Genomic DNA, 21,705 nt, shown 5'->3' on the forward strand with positions numbered 1-21,705 from the left:
ATCCAGGTATAAGCCCTACTTTACAAATGAGGAAACTGAGCCTCAGAGAGATTATATAACTTGCCCAAGGTCAGACAGGAGGCGGGATCCCAATCCAGCTCCATGGCCTTCCACCAAGTCCGAAGCTCTTTGCACCTCTGCATCCTGCTTGCTGACATGCACACCTAATGGAAAAACGTATTAAACTGAGGAGGAAAAACAGCCCAGACATTAACGGGCTGTACCTTGGGAGCTCTCTGGGCATCAGAGGATGATAAGGCCAATGTCATGAGCCCTGCCCTTCAGCACAGTCAGCTCCTCTGGGTAAAATTAGCTCAGCTCTGCTCCAGTGCTGCCTGGAGCCCCGAGGCAAAACTCACCCCGGGCACAGCACGACCTCACCTGACCCTCACTCCCAGGAAGGGTCCCTCATGCACCTCATTAGGGCCTGAGATGACTCATTTTGCTCTTTCCTGTCTCTGGCTGCTGAGGTCACCTCTCTGCCATCCAGAAAGGCAGCTCCAAAGGAGAAGTAAAGATGAAAATGCAAGCAACTGTTCCGCATCCTTTTCCTCCGGGGCAGCTCACGAGCAAGGATGGGGTGCCTGCCTGCCAGGCCAGCTGTATACTGGGGGAAGGAAGCTCTGCTGAGTTATATAACCCAGCTCAGGACCAAAAACAGACACTGGCCAGATGGACTTCTGAGATTACCCTCCTTATTTTACTCTGGCGATGATGGTATTGACCAGGAGAAGGGCCTATTCTATATTCTTGCGTCCTGTAGAACATAGCACACTGATGATGACACGAGGGTCTCCTCTGCATCCTCCCAACCCAATGCCAGCAGACTGGAGACAGAGCTCAAATGCCACCTCTCCTGGGGCCTTTCCTGCTCCCATCCCTACTTAGCTAGAATTTCCATCACAATTTGCACCATGCTTTATCTCTACTCTTTATTATTTAGCCTTTATCTCTTGCATACTTATTTTGGACTTGAGGATACAGAAATGAAAGAAATGACCCTCGCTCTCAAGAAAATGCAACTAACTTCAATAAACAGCTGAAAATGAGGGAAGTGGTGATATCAGAAGTCAGAGGTATGTTTCAAGCAGAAGTGATATCAGAGCAAAGTCTTGAAAGGCACATGGGAGCTACTGTGATAAGGTGGGGAGAGGGCGGTTGCAACAAGGGAGTGTATGTATTAAGTCATGGAGGCTACAGAGAATCCCATCTATGTTCCTGGAGTATAGAATCTGTCTCTGGATTAGTAAAATGAGGATGGAAAGAGGCAGGGGCCAAATTGTCAAGAGTTTTCTAATTTATGCAAAAGATTTTGGATTTTACCCTGAATGAAGAAATCACTGAAGGATTTTAAAAACAGAGATGTGGCATGAACGGATTTGCATTTTTAGAAAATTGTTCTGGAAGAAGAACAGAGAATAGAATGGAGGAAGTTGAGAATAGAAAACGAAGGCCAGCTGACAATTATTGAAATAGTGCAGAAGAGAGATGCTGAGGGTCTGAATGGAAGCAGGACAGTGAACGTGGGGGAGGGGTGGGGAAGCGGAACTACCATAGTGACTCGCTAAGAGCTGAGGATGACTAGATAGAAGGTGAGGGAAAAGGAAGAGGTATTCAGAATGAGTCTCGATGTCCAGGCTTGAGTGATTGAGTAGACAGATGGTCATATCATTGGCCAAGGTGACAATTCTAAGGCACAGTAAGTCTAAGGTAACTTGAAGATTTCTAAATGGAGTGTCCAAAACGCACTTACATATATGGGTCTGGAGCTCAAGAGTTCCAAACCAAAAAAAAAACACCCTAGGCGTCATGAGCACAAAGATATAGAAGGTGCAGACAAAGTTCTACCATCTCGGCACTTACGGGTGGTAAGGAGGAATGAAAGCCAGCCAAGGAACCTTGAGGAGAGGTCAGAAAGGTGGGGGAAGAATGAAGGAAGCCAAGGAAGCAAGAGTGGTCAACAGTTGGAATACCACAGAGGCCAGATCAGAGCAGTGCTAGAAAGCAATGAATTTCGGTCCCCCTAGACCTGAGAGAGACCTGAGTCAGACCTTCTTTCTGACTGAAACAGGCTAAGAAGCCAAAAGAGGGCAAGGAAGCAGAGACAAGAGTAAAGGCAGAGAAGGAAAGACGAGGGCTGGCACGTTGTCAGAGAAGCGCGTATGGGTATATCTCTTACTTCCCCTACCAGACAACAAGCTTCAAGCAGTGCTGCCCAACACACGTATAACGCACAAACGTAATTCCTCATTTTCTAGCAGCCACGTTTTTAAAAAGCAAGAAGAAACACGGAGAAATTAATTTTAATAATACATTTTATCTAACCCAATATATCCAAAATATCCATTTCATAACTAATGGACATAAAACTTATTAATAAGATATTTTACTTTTTTATACTAAGCCTTTGAAATCTAATGAGCAATTTACACTCACAGCACATCTCAATTCAAACTGGCCACACTTTAAGTACTCAACAGCCACATGTCATTCGGATTTAACTTTGAGGAATCAGGCTCAGCTTAGTCACTGGCATACTGCATATTTAAAAAAAATAAATAATGAAATGAATGGAAGGGTGACAGATGGAAGGATGGATGGACTGTCATTCCATTGAGAAAGTTAGTGAACTCTCCATGACTTACTTCCCTGTATCAACCATACTTTAAATTTCCAGTCTTGGGTCACACTGTGACTGGAGCCTTGGTATAGCTTAATACCAACATAAATAGCTTAACTTCCATTCCTTCAAAATTTCCCCTCTTCCTTCAAAAATCACAAATGTTGTCAATCTCCCTAATTTTCTTAGAGCAAAACAATGCTGTTGAACACCAGTCAGAAGACCCACCACCCACATGGATCTCAAGCAGGCCACTTTACCTCCCTGAGTCTCCATTTTCCCTACCACAAAAATATAACTAACTCTGCATATCTCATAGACTCATTGTAAAACTCAAAATAGTGGAAACATTACAGTATTATACAGAAGTAAGGTACCACTCAGAAGTCTCCCTATATTATAAATATATACTATATGAGCTTATAATATTATAAACTTCAAACAAGTCTATATGCACACATGCATAAACAAATAAAACCTTGCGTGGCTACATTAACACTAGTATTTTAATTTGCGACATCACTATTCTTCTGTTCTCCCTTTAAAAACCACAGATGTGGTCACTCTGATTTTCCTAGGGAAAAACAATTAGGTTTTCCCTAAGCCACCACACTCTGAGGTTTGCAAAACTGGATAAAACTTGCCTACAAATTAGAGACTTAGAAGTTCTGTGGCAGGACATGAGCAAGTCTGGAGACGGTATGGTTGAGAGCTCAAACTCCTTTCTATAGATGGGGCACAGAAAATGTCCTGTAGTGGACTGACATCACTTATAGTTTAATAGTTAAAATCATCTCCATTCCACCTAACTTCCAAGAGATGAATAGTAATAACTATTTGGTTTCATTCCGCATTTTGAGTTTGATACACAGAAATATTTTGGGGATTAAAAAAGGTATGAAGCTGTTGGGGCTGGTCCAGTGATGTAATGGTTAAGGTCACACGCTCCACTTCGGTGGCCTGGGGTTCACGGGTTCAAATCCCAGGTGCAGACATACACACTGCTCATCAAGCCATGCCATGGCGGCATCTCACATACAAAACAGAGGCAGATTGGCACAGATGTTGGCTCAGTGACAAGCTTCCTCAAGCAAAAAGAGGAAGATTGGCAACCCATGTTAGCTCAAGGCCAATCTTCCTTACCAAAAAAAAAAAAAGAAGCTGAAATGAGGACTTCTAAGGAGCACAATTGTCCAGCGGAGAGAAAAAAATTCAGATGATCAATTTGTTTCTTTTGCTGACCTGGGTCACCATCAACAGACCTGATTTTTCCGTCAACACTCTGCAGCTAACTGACCAAGAATGAGGGCCTCTCCCAGACACCAGAGATGAAGCAGCTCATCTGACCATCAGGTACCTAACTTCAGTGGGGAAGAAACAAGAAGAAGAAGAAGTGGAGGCCCTGAGATAGGTGAGAGGTGAGGGAGGGGGACCCATGGGGTCACAATATGTGAGTGGCAGGGCAGAGCCTTAAACTCTGTTGGTCAGAATCCAAATCATTGCTGTTTCCTTTTATGTGACTCCTGACTTTTTTTTTAAAAGCCAAATTAAAAATCCCCCACTGACGGACCAGCCAGATAAAGCTATTGATACACAGGTTGCAGACTACAACGCCAGGAGAAAATAAAAAATAGATAAACTCAGCTGTTAGGCCATTTAATCCGAACTCCGTTCTACCAGCAAAAGATAAATTATCGTTCCACTTGGTATTTCTCAGCCACACATTTTCCAGACCCACTACAGTCCTTACGACAAAACAGCCATCACAACTAGTCTCTGTCAGACCACACACAGAAACATGTCACACTTCTGTGCCTGACCTCACACAGCAGAAGTCAGACTTGTGCCCTCAGCAGCCAGGTCTTAAAGAAAAACCAGAAGGCACCAACATACCATGTCATGTAGTATCTTAAATGGCAGGGGAAGGCAGGGCCAGTCTGTGGACATTTGCTGCTATTGATTAACAAACACTTGTTATATGCCAGTGAATATTCTAACCACTTTACGAAGATTAATTCATTTAACCTTCCCAACAGCCCTATGACGTAGGTACCAGTATCATTATTTCCATTTTACAGATGAGGAAACTGAGGCACAGGGAGACAGCTAGACAGTGGCGGAGCTAGGAACTGAATCTAGGCAACCTGGCTCAAGGTCTGAGTTCTTGACAGCCATGCTCTGCTGCCACTCAGTTGGTTTTGTCTGTCATGCTTGTTTGTATTGTTGGGGGAGGGGCGCCAGCACACCAACATGAATGTACGGTAAGAAATATGAAGGGCACACAGACCAACACACCACCCTCAGCACGACGGACACATTCTCTCCCTAAAGACAAGTTATAGGAGAGGCCAAGTCTTACTCAGGAGCCATGCTACTGATTTACTCTGAGAAAGCCCTGTCACAGCACCAGAAATATGCAGTGTCCAGGTGATCAGTGGTTTCTCTCTGTCACAGCAGGAGGTGGTCTTGAGAGAGTGAAAGTAAGTCAAAGGCTCAGGGACAATAGGAGAGACAGACCAAAGCAGCCATGTCCCCACAAGTGGTCTTGCTGAGGGGCCTGGAAGACACCCAAGCCAAGGCTGCTTCTTCCCTGAGCACCGCCAAGGCTTGAAGCAAAGACTCTGGTCCCCATTTTGCAGAAGAGGATACTGACGCCTCCAGTTTCGGTTACAAGTTACACTTCTATGCAAGGAAAGCACCTTGTTCCTCATGGACATCACTACAAATTCTCAGGACACAGAGGCCACACACGCAGGAGTGGAACATTCAGGCTCTGCCGTCAGACAAATCCAAGTTCAGATCCTGCTCCTGCCATTGTGTGAAGTCGTGCAAGTCACAGCCTGAGTTGTGATTTCCAACCTGTAAGATTAAGGAAGGATAAAATCCCCACCTCATGGGGTTCCTGGGAGATTAGGGGTTCCTGGGAGATTGGAGACAATGCTGGTAAACTGCCTACAATCTGGCACGTGGCAGTTATTATTTAAAATGAAAGTAAAAATAAAAATTGCCTCTTCCCCTGCTCTGGATCTTTCCCTTCCCTTGTGGGTGAGATAAAACGGATGGGCGGCTCTTCTCCTTTCCTCCTTGCTCTTTCAATGGCTGTCCTCAGAGTCTCCTGAGCACAAAATTCCCTAAGCCCCAACTCCTCAATCGTCAAGTTCTCTGCTCTTCCACACACTGGTGATCCTGCCTGTTGTTCCCCCTTTTGCCTAGATGGTTCTTTACCAAACTCCTATGCATCTTACAAAGACCAACTCAAGCGTCGCTGACTCCACCAAGCTTGTCTAATTATTCCCGCCTCTGTGCCTCAAGGGCACATCAATCATTACACTGTTGACAGTAAAAGATAGTTGAATAACCATATGCAAGGATGATACTCCCCAGCACACAGAGATATGGCAACAGAGGTTGCTAAAGTATTTAAGTATTTCCTTGCCCATTGGTAAAGAGCTTCTGTTTCGAGGCCCCCAAGTGTCCTTACACCATCCCATTTTCCCAATCCCTCCTTTAGGACTCCCTGAACCTCCCACAATCTGGCAATGGAAAGGTTCCCCCGGCAGAGCAGGTGCCTGTTCAGTTCAGGGTATTATACACATTTAAACATCATCTCCATCCACATGGACAACTTACCTACTAAACTGAATATTGCTACACAGACTTTTTGGAACAGGAGAGATACTAACTACTGGACAGGATGCTCCTTGGCAGCCAGAAGCACATGGCTCCTCGGCATCCAGAACACCCCACACAGAGCAAGCTCATAAGAAATGCTGCATTGATTCACAAGGTCTCCTTCACCGCTCGCTCCTCAGCCCTGGCCTGGCACCTAGTAGGCCTTCAAATAAGTATTTGTTGCCCAACAGCCTGACTGTGTGCAAATCTAAAGTCAGACCCAGTTTGACTCCCGCCTCCCCAGGTACACAGACCATCTCCCTGATCCCAGCTGCTGCGACTCCAGTCTACCCTCCCCCCTTCCAGTAACATGAGCTGGAGGCCAGCTCTCTACTCCACCCCTCCACTGGTCCCCTGATGCTGACAAATCCAGTCCAAACTCTCCTGAGGCTGGCACGGGGGTCCTCACTCTTGACCTCACTCTAGGAATAATGAAATGACCCAAGGAAACATGTTTCCTCAAAGCACACAAAAGATGTTAAATAAAGAAAAGAAGTTATCCCAATAAAAGTTAACCAAAGCTGTTAAAAACAGCTCCCTGTATTTTTAGCCTATTGAGGTTTTAAAACCTGTCACACATCAAATTAATTCACTTCCTCCTCCCTCATCATCCAGTGAAGTAGGAGGGACAGAGATTATTTTCCTTGATATTAATGATGGGGAAGTGACCTCTCCAGGTGACACAGTTGGTTCACGTCATGGCCGGGGCTAAATTCCCACCTCAGGCATTGCAATCCAGAGCTGTTTGGTTTCCTCGGGTCAGCTCATCTCATTATCGCACAATTTTACGGACCGGGATGTCAAAACACAACACATAACTCTGGCTCGCTGTCTCCTAATGCTGTGTATTCTCCTGAGCAGCACTTCTCACTCTCTGAAAGTTGGTCTTTGTTTACTTTGTTGTCTGTCTTGATGCGTAGACTGCAAGCAACATGAGGCCAGGGACTCTGCCTGTCTCCTTCATCACTATAATAGTCCCCAGCAGCTAGAACAGAGCACAGCAAACTTGGCTGTGAAAAGAAAAGGGAATTTGGAGTCAGACCCAACACTGACCCTTTCCACCATCAGTTACCAGCAGCCTAACCACAGACAAATAAATAAACCTCTCCAAGCCTCAATCTCTTCATTCTTAAAATCCAAATAATGACACCTACTTCCCAGTGTGTTTGGGAGGAGTTAAAAAAACGAATATTCGCCAGGGCTCCACACAAGACAAGCAGTCTATAAATGCCTGCTTCTCGCTTTCGCTATCAGTCCCCAGCTGCACTTCCTTCATCCCCCACCCACCCCCAAATGGCTCCTTCTCCTTGCCTGCAACACTGGGGCCACAAATATGCCCTTCTCCATCTCTGAGTGTCAGCCCCTCTCAGAGATCCTTTCTGAGACAGGTGTCTGCAAGGGGGACCCAGGCAGAGCTCACAGCTGGAGCCAACCACATTTTCATGTCTGCCAAGCTCTGACCTACTTCCCAGCTAGACCAGAGCAGGTGATACTGGTGGTGATTCAGCAAGGTTTTTTTTTTCTTTTTTCAAGGCATAGTGGACATGTGACATAAGGCAGAATCATGGACTTATGGAGCTCAGAGCTCCAGGGTCTACACAGCCCAGCCCATCAGCTCCAACTCTCCTATTTTTTAGATGTGGAATCTGTGTTCCAGAGAATGGAAGTATCTTAGCCAAGAGAAACCACCAAATTCCCCAAAGATCAGAAAAACACCAGCATGGCTCCAATTATATTCTACGAAAGGGCCCTAGCTTGCCTAACACCTTCCTTCATCTCAGAAATGATTCCTTTATGTCTCAGCTTAAATTCTTTCTGATTCCATTCCAGACAAATGTATTCTCTCCATTATTAAATATTCTGCATCTCTCTATATGATGGAAAATTTCTCTAATTTCCAGCCCCATGAAGTACAGTTTACACAGCCAGAAACAAAATTGCAAATGTTTTAAATTATAAGAGATAGCATAAGAAAAGAACAATGGACTAGAAACGAGGAAATGCGGAGTCTAGACTTCGTTCTGCCACTAGCTCCTTATATGACCTTGAGTGAGCCCTTCTTCCCTCCAGGTCCCCTTTCGCTCATATTAAAATGGGACTGTTGGACCAGATCCACTCCAGGCTGTGATATTCTGGACCTATGTGTCTCATCATCACCTTCAATACAATATTATCACCTACTATCCAAAATAATTAGACTATGACTCATTAAGCTCAGAATTTTTCCATAGTGCAACTGGATATATATCCTTTAGCATATAGCGACAAGTATTCATCAATGAATTGTAAAGCGTTTCAAAGACAAGGGTCCCATTTTTATGTAATTATGTCACACAGACTTTGTAAATACCACAGAGTAAATATTGCCAGACTGATGAAGTTTTATAGTAATGCAATGCCCTTGGGTGACAAGAAAACAATAAGACAGTCTCTTCACTATCTCAAAATGTACCCTTCTCGTGACTGTGGATTTCTTTTTTTTTTTTAAAGATTGGCACCTGAGCTCACAACTGTTGCCATCTTTTTTTTTTCTGCTTTTTCTCCCCAAATCCCCCCAGTACATAGTTGTATATTTTTAATTGTGGGTCCTTCTAGTTGTAGTACATGGGATGCCGCCTCAGCGTGGCCTGATGAGCGGTGCCATGTCCACGGCCAGGATCCGAACCTGTGAAACTCTGGGCCACTGAAGCAGAGGGCAGGAACTTAACCACTCGGCCACGGGGTCAGCCCTTGTGTATTTCTTCACAGTGGTCCCTTTGTTCTAATAATCCTGCCATTACTCAAATCCCTTCCTTATAAACTATGTGTAGAAGCAGTTGTATATCTTAGAGAACATTCCTAATAGGAGTACCTCTTTGATTTTTGAGAATGATTTTGATTTTTTCAGCGGTCACTGAGAGAGAATTCTTGTGAATAAAGGAGGTGATCCAGTTGGAGGTGACCATTCTGAGTAATACTTGGTCAAAAAAAAATTACATAAAATTTTTGGGTGATAAAGAGAATCACAGGCATAAGTCGCAGAGCCTCGGCTGGCCCCATAGGACTCAGTGAAAGAGGGCGATACTCAGTGGATTCCTAGGCAGTACCACATTTGCAGAATCTGCAAACCTTCCTAAAACCTTCCTAAAGCTGCCAAGAAAACCCAACATGCTGATTCAGAAGTGGTAACTCTCTCCCACTTCCTACTGCTCCTTTCCAAAATAAAACTTTTTTAATAAGTAATGCCAGATGATCCCTATTAGGGTCTAACACAAGCACAGTCATTGGAATATGTCCTCAAAGATGATGACATGGGCTTCCAAGTTTTCTTTCCCTACTAAGGAGTCATAAAATAAATTAATCAAAAAGGTCTTATACATTAAAATGTTCATAACAGTGTTATTTATAAGAGCAGATAATTGGCAATGATGCATAGGAAAAAATATTTAAATGGATAAATTTTAAAAATAATAATCCACTCAATGGAATATGAGAGTGGCCATTAAAAATATGAGAATTATAAAATAATCTAGAAATGTTGATGAATATTCAATGAAGAAAGAAAAGAGCAAAAAATCTGCCTAATAAGAATATGTATAAGAAAAGATTGGTGGATAATATTTTAATAATATATCTTATTTTGAATAACAATGATGATAACTAACAGCTAATGCCATGACTCAGGACTCCTCCATGATAGCCTGGAAATATCTGAAGCTGTGATAAAGACACAGGGGTTTAAAAAGAAGAAAGCAATCAGAAACTCCAGAAAAAACAAAAGACTGTATAAGAAATCATGACCCAAATTTGGAGAAACCAATCCAAAATAAAAGAAAAAGTTGATGGAACTTCAAGAAAAGCAGAATATACTCCAAGCAGGGAAGAGAACAATTAGAAAGACAGAAGATACACAGGGTAGAAAATACAAAATATGGTATAAAAGTCTTAATTTAAATACTTAATTTTCTTCTCCCAATCAAAAAAATACAACTTCAAACTCCAAAAATATTTCTTTAAAAAAAACAAGAAGCTAATTGTAGAAATAAAATAAATAAAAGCCTGGGGTGATTTTGAACAACGAGAGGAAAATTAGAAGAATCTATTAGATTTTGATGCTAAGAGAAAGTTCAGTCCCCTGTGAGTGGCTTAAAGGTGGTGACCTCAGAACCCTAGAAAAGGAAATGAAACCACAGCACATGACCAAGGCCTGCATTGAGCAATATTTACCTAGAAATCATAATGTAAATGCTGTTGATTGTTTTCAGCTTTTGAAATCAACCCACTGACACGGCACAGAAAACTCAGTTATGGTTACAAACCATAGACAAGTGCATAGATACATGTTTTCATCATAAATGCTGGGGATGCAAAAGGTAACCTAAAACCTAACTGACAAATTACAAGAGTAGAGGTGAGCGAGGAAAGATAGTGAGAAACTGCAACATCTTCACCTTACAAAATGGTGAGTGAAGAGACACTAACTCAAAACATAAAGGCAGAAGCATGTTATCAGAGACATGACAACAGGAATTAAAAACAAAAAATGGTTACCAGTGGGGGAATGGCACTGGGATGGGGAGAGATGGGACAAGAAATTCTTGTGTTGTTCATAAATGTTTCTGTAGTATTTGATTTTATTTTTGCTGGGAGCATTTATTTTAACATCTTTTAAATAAAATATTTCAAAGAAAGGAATAGCTACAATAGCATGGCCCAGCAGTCACAGAAGTCAAATGTGAAGGAGCTTTCTTGGGAAGCTCATTACAAAATGCCACTCTTGTGGAGGTCGCTAAATGCATGATGAGGTCCCCTTTTGAAGTCACCTTGCTGCCTTTTAAAAACTCCCCTTTTCCCCGTCTTTCCAAGTTCTTTAACTCTGTCCTAACACGCTCCTATAACATTTTGAACACTCTATGCCCCTCATCTCTCTTCGCTGGCTTCAAAATAAAAACAGTCCCCACTGAAAACTTGAAAATGTACAGAATCCCTGAGGAAACCCCAAAATCAACAGACAGTTCGGGCTGTGCAGTCCTGTGGCCTAGAAGCGCACCCAGGCCTGGAGGTTGGAGCTATAATTAGCTGCTTCTGGGCAGACAACAAGGACTCCTGTTCCCTGGAAAGGAGGTAATTAAAGGAGGCAGATTTAGGCCTGAGGTGGTAAGTCTCAAGGAACTGTGGCTCCGGGCAATCCCAACCTGCACCCTGAATGAGGAAATAGGAACCCGCAGGCCTGACACTCCGTTTCTAAACCATTTATTCTTGTCCTCACCAGTTTCTAAAGCCAGAGGAATGCCAGCCATCAGCCCCATCACTTCTTTTTTTCAGTCACCTAAGACCCTTTACCAGGCACCAACTATGTGCCAGGCATGTGCTCAGTGCTAAGGAGGGGAGAGATGAATCAGACCTGAATCCTGACTCAGGGAGCTGACAGATGAGACAGGCATAAACAGAACTCATAGCACACAGCACTAGACAAAAAATGATCCACATCAGGCCAGTCCAAGTGGCCTAGTGGTTGAGTTTATTTAGCACGCTTCGCTTCCGTGGCCCAGGTTCAGTTCCCAGGCACGGACCTACACCACTCGTCTATCAGTGGCTGTGCTGTGGCAGCAACCCACATACAAAAAGAGAAAGACTGGCAGGAGATGTTAGCTCAGGGAGAATATTCCTCACCCAAAGAAAAGAAAAGAAAAAAATGATCCACATCATGAGAGGATGGAAGGAGGCCACTGCCTACTGGGATGCCTGGGGAGGGCATCCTAGAAACCATGCAAAGGCTTGACCTGAACAAATGGAAATAATATAAACATATGAAAGAAAGGTGGCTTTCTAGAAGGCACAAAGTCTGCAAACTGTGCAGCATACAGGATGAGAGAGTTGTCCACTGTGGATGGAACAAGGGCAAGTAAAGAAGATTAATGTTCACAACTCTTATTAATTGGGTGCCTCCCCAGTGCTAGCACAGACTCTTTTTTTTTTTTTTTGAGGAAGATTAGCCCTGAGCTAACATCTTCTGCCAATCCTCCTCCTTTTTTTTTCTTGCTGAGGAAGACTGGCCCTGAGCTAACATCCATGCCTATCTTCCTCTACTTTATATGTGGGATGCCTACCACAGCACGGCTTGACAAGCAGTGCCATGTCCACACCCGGGATCTGAACCAGTGAACCCCAGGCCGCCAAAGCGAAACATGTGCACTTAACCCCTGCACCACCGGGCCAGCCGCTAGCACGGACTCTTCTTACCCTGCAACCACACTACACAGTAAGAATATTTTTCCCCCTATCTTACAGATGAAGAATCTAGAGCTCAGGGAGGAGAAACAACTTTCCTGAAGTCACAGAGCTGTAAAGTAACAGCATAAATTCAAAACCAGGCTGCTTTGGCTCTAAAGCCCAAGCCTTTTCTCCCTGTGCCACCAAAAGGAGTAGAAAATGAAGCCATCTCTGCAAACATGGCTGAGGAGATGGGCCAGTGACCACGTGCACACGTTTCTCCCAGCTCAGAGCAGCATTCTCATGAATGCTTCTGAAATCTTCTGGTTTTAGGGATTTCCAAAATTTCACGCTGCACCTATGCCTCTGTTTAATGCCTGCTTCTCATAATGTCCAATACCTTAGCTGTCACCACCTCAGTGTTTGGAGCCTTTCAAAACCTGGGCACTGATGCAGCATTCATCTCCCAGGATTTCACACTCCACAGGATCCTTGCTTTGTTAAGTAGGACGACATCACACAGCACGACCCTTCAAAACCCAGAGGTCTAAGCCTTGTCACCATGACCCTCAGAAATCAGGAGCTCTGGCTTCACGCCCCTGTCTCATATCTCAGCATCCTGAGACCCTCCAAATACAGCCAGGCCCCTCAGGTGAGTGGCCCAGGAGAGCGGTTCTGCCTGGCACATGTCTCTTAAAACACGGCACAGGGAGGTCTGCCTGTTGCAGTCTGTGTCCACCTGCTTATTTTCCCTCCATATCCACCAAAAAGTTTCCCCATAAAACCAATGGGAATGATGCCAAATTTCCTCTGTTCTGGAAGCAGAAAAGCAGCTTCAAATAGGACTGGATCATGACCTTGTCATGAAACAAACATTTGAGATCCAACTCAGCTACAGGATGGACCAATGTCCCTATTACACACAGCAATGCCACAATTCAGGGACATGGCTTTGATATCCTGTTCAAAAAAGAGACCCAAAGTCTGGAGTTCAACGGAAAAAACAGCCTGAGGGTTGTTCTCCCTCCATTACATCAGTTTCTCTCACCTCAGCCCTTGTATACACATGCACACTCCTGGCTCTTTATTTGGATATCATGAAACCTGAACCAAGGTTGGCGCTGGGATTAGCTACTTAAATATAGCTGTGTACTGCATGCCTCGCCCATGTTTCCAAGTTTGCTACACAAGTGTTCACCTGGCTACCAGCTACCCAGATACTCCCATGAGAATTTTCCATGAAATTTCTTCTAACTTTTCCAGCTTATGAACTTAAGGGTACTTTCCAGGCATTCTCTCACCCATCCATAATGGGCTTATACTGGAACAGAAGGTACGAGGTAACTTACAGTGGGGACGAGTATATGAAGGCAGACAAGGAAAGTCCTCCACTCATACATCTGGCAAAAACGCATTGAGCAATTAGTTGGCGTAGGCACTATGCTATGTTAAGTACCTGGATACAGAGCTGAGTGACATGGAAGCCGCCCTCAAAATATACAGCCTATTAGGAAGGCACAGACAAGCAAATTATTAAACAAGGGTTGGCACAGCTAAAACCACGCCATCTACTCACAGTCCCCAGCCTCCTCTCGGCAGCAATGCCTATTTCCCATAAGCCAGCATTCCTGGACTATCCCAACAGAATGTTCAAACCTACTCTTCAGTCGTCCAGCACTTCTCCCGGCTGGAAGCAGTGGGAGGAAGATAAGGCACCTGATAGGTTAGCAACACACAGTGGAATCCATTTCATGCTGAAGGCGGGGGGGGGGCGGGAAGATAGAGATAAAAAGGAACTTTTTCCAAGAGCTTCAAGTCACTCTTCTTCCTTGGCTTCCACTTACTAGAAGGTACCAACGAGAAAGAGACCGAAGTCCTGGGAATTTCCCAGCTCTTTCTGGCTCCACACACCAAGGCACTGAATCCAGGTCTGCCAGCGTTGTCAAGATCAAGCAGAGCAACGAGAAGTGCAAAGCTTCTGCACCTCTACCCCTCTGAGAGAACCAAGTCTCACCCACACCTTTCCCTTCACAGCTCCCTCTTCCTGCTGGGCCCCTGCCCTACCCCTCTTTCTGGCTCACTCCTGCTCATCCATCCTTAGGGGGCAGCTCAGCTCGCTCCAGCCACAGTGTCCACACAGCAAAACAAAGGGTTTAACAGATCCCTATTAACTTTAAGAAAAAGCCCGAGAGACTCATTCTTCTACTTCTTACCATCCAAAGCCCTCCACTCTAGAGCCTGCCCTGCCCTCCCAGCGCGCAGCTCAGTGGGCTCCAGCTGAAGGATGCATGCATCCTTCGAGTCCACTATTTTAAAAGCACAGTTCCCTGCTCATACAACCCACGCTTCTTCTATGCTCCCAAGGCACAACCTGTCCACTTTCCCCACACTGTCTGGTCTCAGATAGTTTATCTTTTCATGGGAGCATGTCCTCCCACCTCTACAAAATGGGGAGCTCCCTGTGGGCAGGCAGGTCCTCACACTCAGGACACTCCCAGACCCCAGCAGTCATGGCACATCGTAGGCACTCAGAAACCACCGCCGCACAGCCCTCATAGCTGGAGGTGGGTTGTACAAAATCAAAAACCTCAGCACCTCGCTAGTGCCCAATCTATACATTTTTACCTAATGTACTTTTTACTGTTTAATAACTGGATCCTCCAATTAGATTCACAACATCTTGGCCAGTCGAACATCTGACAGATGTCACAACATCTGACAGTCTCCCACCAAGAGACACACAATCTCTCCTTGATCACCTCCAACGACCAGAAATCTTCCACCACTTGATGCAATCCACTCCATGTTTTGACATCTCTTACTATGTGTTCTTAAATATTGAGTTCAATCTGTCTCCCTGGGCTTTTTGGTTAAATCCCTAGGAGCAGCAAGTGATGGGGGACGAGCCCAAGACCAGCTGGGGAAGCGCGTAGCAGGACAACTAAGATTGTAGACTTTGAAATCAAGCAGAACCGGGTTTGCATCCCAGCCTCCCACTTGGGGGAAGGCATCAACTCCCCCTAGGCCTCTCATGGCTATTAAAGCAGTAACGGAAATATAATTCAGGCAGAGTGCCCGGCACAGCGAGCACTAGATAAAAGGCAGCTATCATGGTAATTAGTTCTATTCCTGTTTCCCATTCTGGCCCACCACGTAATCAGAGTGCTAATCACACCCTTGGCCTCTCTATGATGTCTGTACACACTTGCATAGGATGTCTCTGCAAAGCCTCAGCCAACATCCCATTCTGTTGGCGGCTGGTTGGAGTGACTGGAAGCAAGCACTGACCAGGCTTCCCATTAAAAACCCTGGCACTGAGGGGATGTAGCTTCTTTTGCTACCACCTTTAAGGGTGCTGTCCACCACTCTGCAAAGGTGAAGGAGGACGTGAGACACCGCAGCAGCTGCCTCAGTCACTTGGAGCTGTCAACATTGCTCAACACTCTCCAATCATAGCCCCAAAACAGGCCCCAGGAAGGAGGGCAAAGGTGGAGAGGGAAAGGGAAGAAGAATGCGTGACTCAGTGTCTGTTCTCTACGCTTAGGCTGACAAGTCACTCGCCGCAGTATGACATGTCTGCCTGGGAGCACCAGGGAGGGTGCAACCTCTTCACCCAGTTCTACTTCCTACTCCTCATTGCAAGATGGCAAGCAGCCCCGCATGCTGAGAAGTGCATCCTCGGGCAAAAGACACAGCATCCGGGCCTGGCTTTGTCCTAAAATTGTATGACCTTGGGTGCCTCAATGACTTCTTTGAGCCTCGCTTTCCCCATGTATACAACAGGATACTGACCTAGACTGCTGGTTCCATAACCAGGGATGCCTGATGGAAATACCTAGGGAATTTTTTCTCAGTATTTGTGACCAGGCCTACCTCCGAGATTCTGATGCAGGATTAGGGTGGGGGGTCAGGCATGTATGTATTTTTTAAGTTTTCTGGCTGATTCTGAAGGCTAAGAATCACCAGCCTTATAGATCCCTACGTCTCCTTCCGCTGAGACCATCATGCCTCACCCTTGGGAGAACGTATGTGAGGAGCGTGGCACAAGGCCTAGAACGCAATTAAATGTTTGCTCCTTCCGCCATCCCATCTACCCCCAGCCAAAAGCAATGGCAGCCACTAGGCAAGATGGCAGCTGGTACCACACGTCAAACCAATTGTATTGGCCTACCAGGCCAATTCCTCAATTAGTGAATACCCATGGTCCATTCCCAGGAGGTTCTTACCCATGGCAAGAATGAGGAGGGGATGCCTAGAAATAAATATATGCCGCAAAGAGTGGAGGTGAGCTCTAGAGCAATGCTTCCCAAACCTTAATGTGCACAGCCATCACTGGAGGAAGTCATAAGGTGTAGATGCTGAAGGAGGGTTAGGATTCTTCATTTTTAACAAGTCTCAAGTAATGTTGATGCTGCTGGCCCATGAGATAAACCATGAACAGCAACGTTCTGAGCACAGGCATTTTGAAGAGGCAAACTTGCACACGAATTAGCTGAGCACCTACTAAGTACCACTCAGTACAGTACCACTGTGCTGGGGCTGGAAAGACAGAGACAAAAAGCCATGGAAAAGAAACATCTCAGCAAATAGTCACAATAAAACGTGCTTTGAATTGTCTATCAGAGGCATAGCCAAGGTATCATGGGCATTCCAGCAAGAAGCCATTAATAATATTTGGGTAGCATGAAACAGAAAACCATGAGGAAAATGAGGAGGTAGTTGCCTTGTGGAGGAAAACAATTACAAAATAGTACATACAGGATGCTCCCACTTTAGAGGCTAAAACCAGGTGGGCAAACTATATTTATATGCCCCACTAGCCAGGAATGGTTTTTATATTTTTTAAAGATAGAAAAAAAAAAAAAGAGTAAGAAATATGTGACAGAGACTGTATGAGGCCTACAAAGCCTAAAATATCTAGTATCTGGTCCTTTACAGAAAACGTTTGCCAGTCTCTGGGCTAGAAAGACTATGAGACACACAGATCCAATTATACACCACGCTTCATATTGGTTATTGCAAGTGGCTACAGGTGGTTTTTATTTTCTTCGCTGTGCTTTTCCATATGTTCCTAATTTTCTTCAGTGACCATGAGTTATTTTGAAATTAAGGGTGAAAAAAATTCTTGCTCCTTGTGCAAGCAATTTCATGTCTAGTAATCTGTCTTAGAAAATAATCAGAGGTGCAGATAAAGAATTTTGTGGGGCGGGCCCAGTGGCGCAGTGGTTAAGTTCACATGTTCTGCTTCAGCGGCCCGAGGTTCCCGGGTGCAGACCTATGCACAGCGTGCAGTCAAGCCACGCTGGGGCAGGCATCCCACATATAAAGTAGAGGGAGATGGGCAAGGATGTTAGCTCAGAGCCAGTCTCCCTCAGCAAAAAGAGGAGGACTGGCAGCAGATGTTAGCTCAGGGCTAATCTTCCTCAAAAGAAAAGAAAGAATTTTGTAAAAAGGGTGTTCATCACAGTGCTTTTTAAATGATGAATAATTAGAAACTCAAATGTCAGCTACCAAATAAAACAATTAAAAAATTATAGTAAAGTCTTAAGATGGAATAATATGCGGTCATCAAAACTTATATGTCTGAAGAATTCCTAACGCCAGGAGAAGGTGCTCATCCTCTACCGTTTGGTGAAATGGCAATATATAAACCTGCATATCCAGAAAGATGTCAAGTCAGTAAAATACAAATACACGAAAAGTAATGAAAAGAACTACTCAAGAATATTAAAAACATAAACAGCGCTTGTATCTAACGGATTTATGAGTGATTCTCATTTTCTTCTTTATTTGGTTCTGTATTTTTGAGATATTTAATTAGCAGCATGTATACTCTTAGACCAATACTACGCATAATAAAATTTGGGTTTGTTTTTGCTCTCAATTCTTCCTGAGGGATTGAGAGGAGGTTCAGGGGCAGAAGATAGCCATGCTGCATTTGCGGGATGAGCAGGCGTTCAGCAGATAGAAGCAAAGGGGCCTCACACCAACAGGAAAGCACACATTAAGACACAGTGGTGTGCAAGACAGTGTGACCAGTAACATACTCGGGGTAGCTGAAGCACAGAGTGTGACTGGCAGGAGACAACGCTGGAACCAAGGCTGTCAAGATGATGGCAGGGTGAAGTCACGCAAGGGGTAGATTTTACCCACAGGCCATGGGAGATGGTGCGTGAGAAGGCAGGAGGCCAGCTGGGAAGCTGAAGGAGAAACGCTTTCCCTGAAGCAGAGTCAGATGGAGGAAGCCCATGCTGGGCAAAGCAGGAAGAGAACTGGTAAGTGTCTTCCACTCGGTTCCACTCACAAAACGGTTCTCCTTAATCTTCTCCCAACAGGGCGGTGCACATATTTGTCTAGACGTAAGATTCGTTCGTAAATCAAACCAACAGGTTCTTATTGTCCCAGACACTGCTAGAGGGCCATTCTGACTTCCTCCTAAAAGTAGACCCAATCAACCCTCCATGTTGCTTCAGATGTTACTTCTGATCGTCAGGCACAGATGCCACACAAAGCAGAACAAGGCCTGAAGGTGCCATTGTCTGTCCAATGGGCCCAAGGCAGGACAAGGCTGAGTGGAAGAGAAGGAAGAGAAAGAAAGCCTCGCACAAGAGGGACAAGGAGAATGAAGTAAGTCAGGGCCAGAAGGGTCACTTCCCCAGCCGGGGGTCATGATCTCAGAGAAGAGGCTGCAGAGAGGCTGTGCTGAAGTTCCCTTCATGGCTGCATTCCTGGCAGGATGAGAAATGGGGTTCCGGTAAACCAGTAGGAATGCTGCTGGCAAAAGACTCTCCAACCTGCTCAAGAGGGCTTTAAATGGAAATATGAGAGCGAGGGAGGAAACTGTGAGGGCAGAGCATGAGCTGGGCAAACAACCGTGTCCCAGATATGGGCACTTCACAGGGGCAGGGGCTCTGCAAGCACAGGAGAAACCAAGGGAGAGAAACCAGTCAGGCCAGCCCTCCAAGCCCCCATGGAACTGGGACCAAGTCAGGAAGTCAGCTGGAGAGCTGAGGCAGGAGCCTGGGCAGACAGAGGAGCACTCCGATGGAGGGCTGCCCGTCAGAGGTACGGGGATGAGCCAGAGAGGAGGAGGCAGCGCAGAAGGAGGCCACTGTGGGAGGGCCAGCACACCCTTCAGGCATGTCACAGTCAAAAGCCCTGGGGGTTGCATCACATTCAAAAGCCCTGGAGGTCAGCATGCTTCCGTGATTAACAAGGAATGGGGAGAAATGTGCCTATGTAGGGCCCACATCAGTCCTTTCAAAATGTCTCCCTCTTTTTCTTTCTTGGTGGACAAACATGTCTGCATGTCCATAGAGTCACTGATGTGCAACCTCATGGGCTCTCTCAACCACCCTGCTGCTGGGACACTTCCTCTGCACATTGTACATACACACCCATCCGACGACACTTCACCCGCTGCCCCAGTTTGGTTTGCATGTCTGTTTCCTGTGTAGACCACAACCTCCTAGCCAGCTGAAATGGTACCTTATTCATCTTATTCACCCACTCCCTGGAATGGCCAACAAGAAACACGGAGTCAACAAACGTCCTTCGTTGCTGCCCAAGTCAGCTATGACCCTCCTTTTGCAAAGAGCAAAAGGTCTGACGAATTCTCACTCTGACTAACCAACGGTGTGAGCCACAGTTAAGGGAACCACAGAGGTAAATGATTACTAGAGGTTTAATTCCAACCAAGGAAGAGGAGTGTGACGCAGTGGGCAGAAGACAAACAGTGGAAGAATGATGCTGTATTGTCTTGAGTTAAGATCTGAAGAAAAGGAGAGTCTGAGACCTTGGAAAAACAAATGGGAGCCAGCAACCAGCAAGGTGCTTCACGTCATCCTTGGGCGACAAAGAAAGGAGACTCGCAAAGGTGGTGGAGAAGGGAAAACATGAGTGATCGGGTACAGCATTGTACTGTAGTAACTGGGGTACAGCACTCGGGGAAACTAGGACCACGAGGGAGAAAGGAGGAGGAGCATGAAGGGAGGGGCTGTGAAGAGGAGGAGGAGTCACTTCCTATGGGCACTTGAGAGAGGACAGACTTCCCAGCATGGCTTGCTCTCCCCATCTGTGAAATAAGCTGAATCCTGAGGTCTCTCCAAGCACAGACTGGCTACTAAACAAGAGAGCCTGGACACACTGGGAGCTGCCTCCACTGCCATGACTCCCCTGTCCCAGGGAGACTAAAAGGGCCTCGCTCTTCTCACACTTGTGAATGAGGGTGCTGCAGTGTCTGCCCCATCAGAGCCCCCGGGCCCACCAGCGCCAAAAGCTGTATGGGTGTGAAAGTTAGAGTGTGAATCAGCCCGGGCTCAGCACCATTTTCGTGGACTCAAACGCTACACAATCATCACACAGTCACATCCTCCCAGCATCCCTGTCCTGCCTGGGGCAGCTGCTCTCACAATCCTCCCCAGGGATGACTTCCCTGAGTCCTGTGGGCAGCTCCATCTCTCCATCCCTCATTCTTCTCCAGCTCTCTGGGACTTCCCTGTAATACATCACTATGCACTTTTCTGGTATTTTGTAATCATGAATTGCCTTCCTACAGACAATGACTTTAATCCTTAATCTGGACAGAATAGATAACATCAGCATAATCACTTTCATCACTCCCATTTTACAGATGAGGAAACTGAGGCTGTGGGAGACCTTATCTTTATCTTTCCCAGGACTACTCCAAATTCTAGCCACGCCTCTCCCAGCTCCTGAACCAATCATGAAAGATACGGCAATCATCACTAGTACCTTTCTAATCTAATATCTTTGCTGCTAAATAAATCCAGAAATCAAGACGCCAAGGTCAATCCCAGATTCTAATCACCACACTGTCTTTCACTCTCCCGTGCTGGTCCAGGGTGCAAAACCACGAATGTGTCCCAAGGCCCCAGTGCAAAGCAGATGCCCTCACTCTGGCCAGATTCCCCAGCCATGCTCCAATGGTGGTAACCACCTCACTTCAACCAGTCCTAGTCCTGGAGGTTCTCCACGCGTTGGGACCCTAACATGGGAATGAGGACATCTCTCTTGGATTGCAGGCAAGCCCCTCTCTGAGCTAGCCTGCCCAGTCAACCATCACTGGACCAGTCCCAGGCCTGCTGACCCTTCCAACACTAAGCCTCAGGCCACTCAGCTCCTCCTTCAGTAGGATTCATTCCCAAAGCTTGCACCTGGTAAACAGATTTCTACCTCTTCCCAATTTTCATCCTTCTGCT

General features: G+C 45.6%; 1 protein-coding gene across 15 annotated transcripts in view; it reads right to left on the bottom strand.

Annotated features, from left to right (window-relative positions):
- The window catches only part of LPP (LIM domain containing preferred translocation partner in lipoma), a 655,109-nt gene that overhangs the window by 609,896 nt on the left and 23,508 nt on the right, over positions 1 to 21,705 (bottom strand). Inside the window, exon 1 of one of the 15 annotated variants that reach the window (XM_070509224.1) lies at positions 14,329 to 14,475. The exons of 13 other annotated variants lie outside the window; for them this stretch is intronic. The gene's annotated coding sequence lies outside the window, so the exon portion shown is untranslated. Of the gene's footprint in view, positions 1 to 14,060; positions 14,179 to 14,328; positions 14,476 to 21,705 lie in introns of those variants that run through there. One more of the 15 variants, XM_070509218.1, reaches the window with a different exon arrangement.

Source organism: Equus asinus, chromosome 5 (assembly GCF_041296235.1).
Source record: "Equus asinus isolate D_3611 breed Donkey chromosome 5, EquAss-T2T_v2, whole genome shotgun sequence".
Taxonomy (NCBI): domain Eukaryota; kingdom Metazoa; phylum Chordata; class Mammalia; order Perissodactyla; family Equidae; genus Equus; species Equus asinus.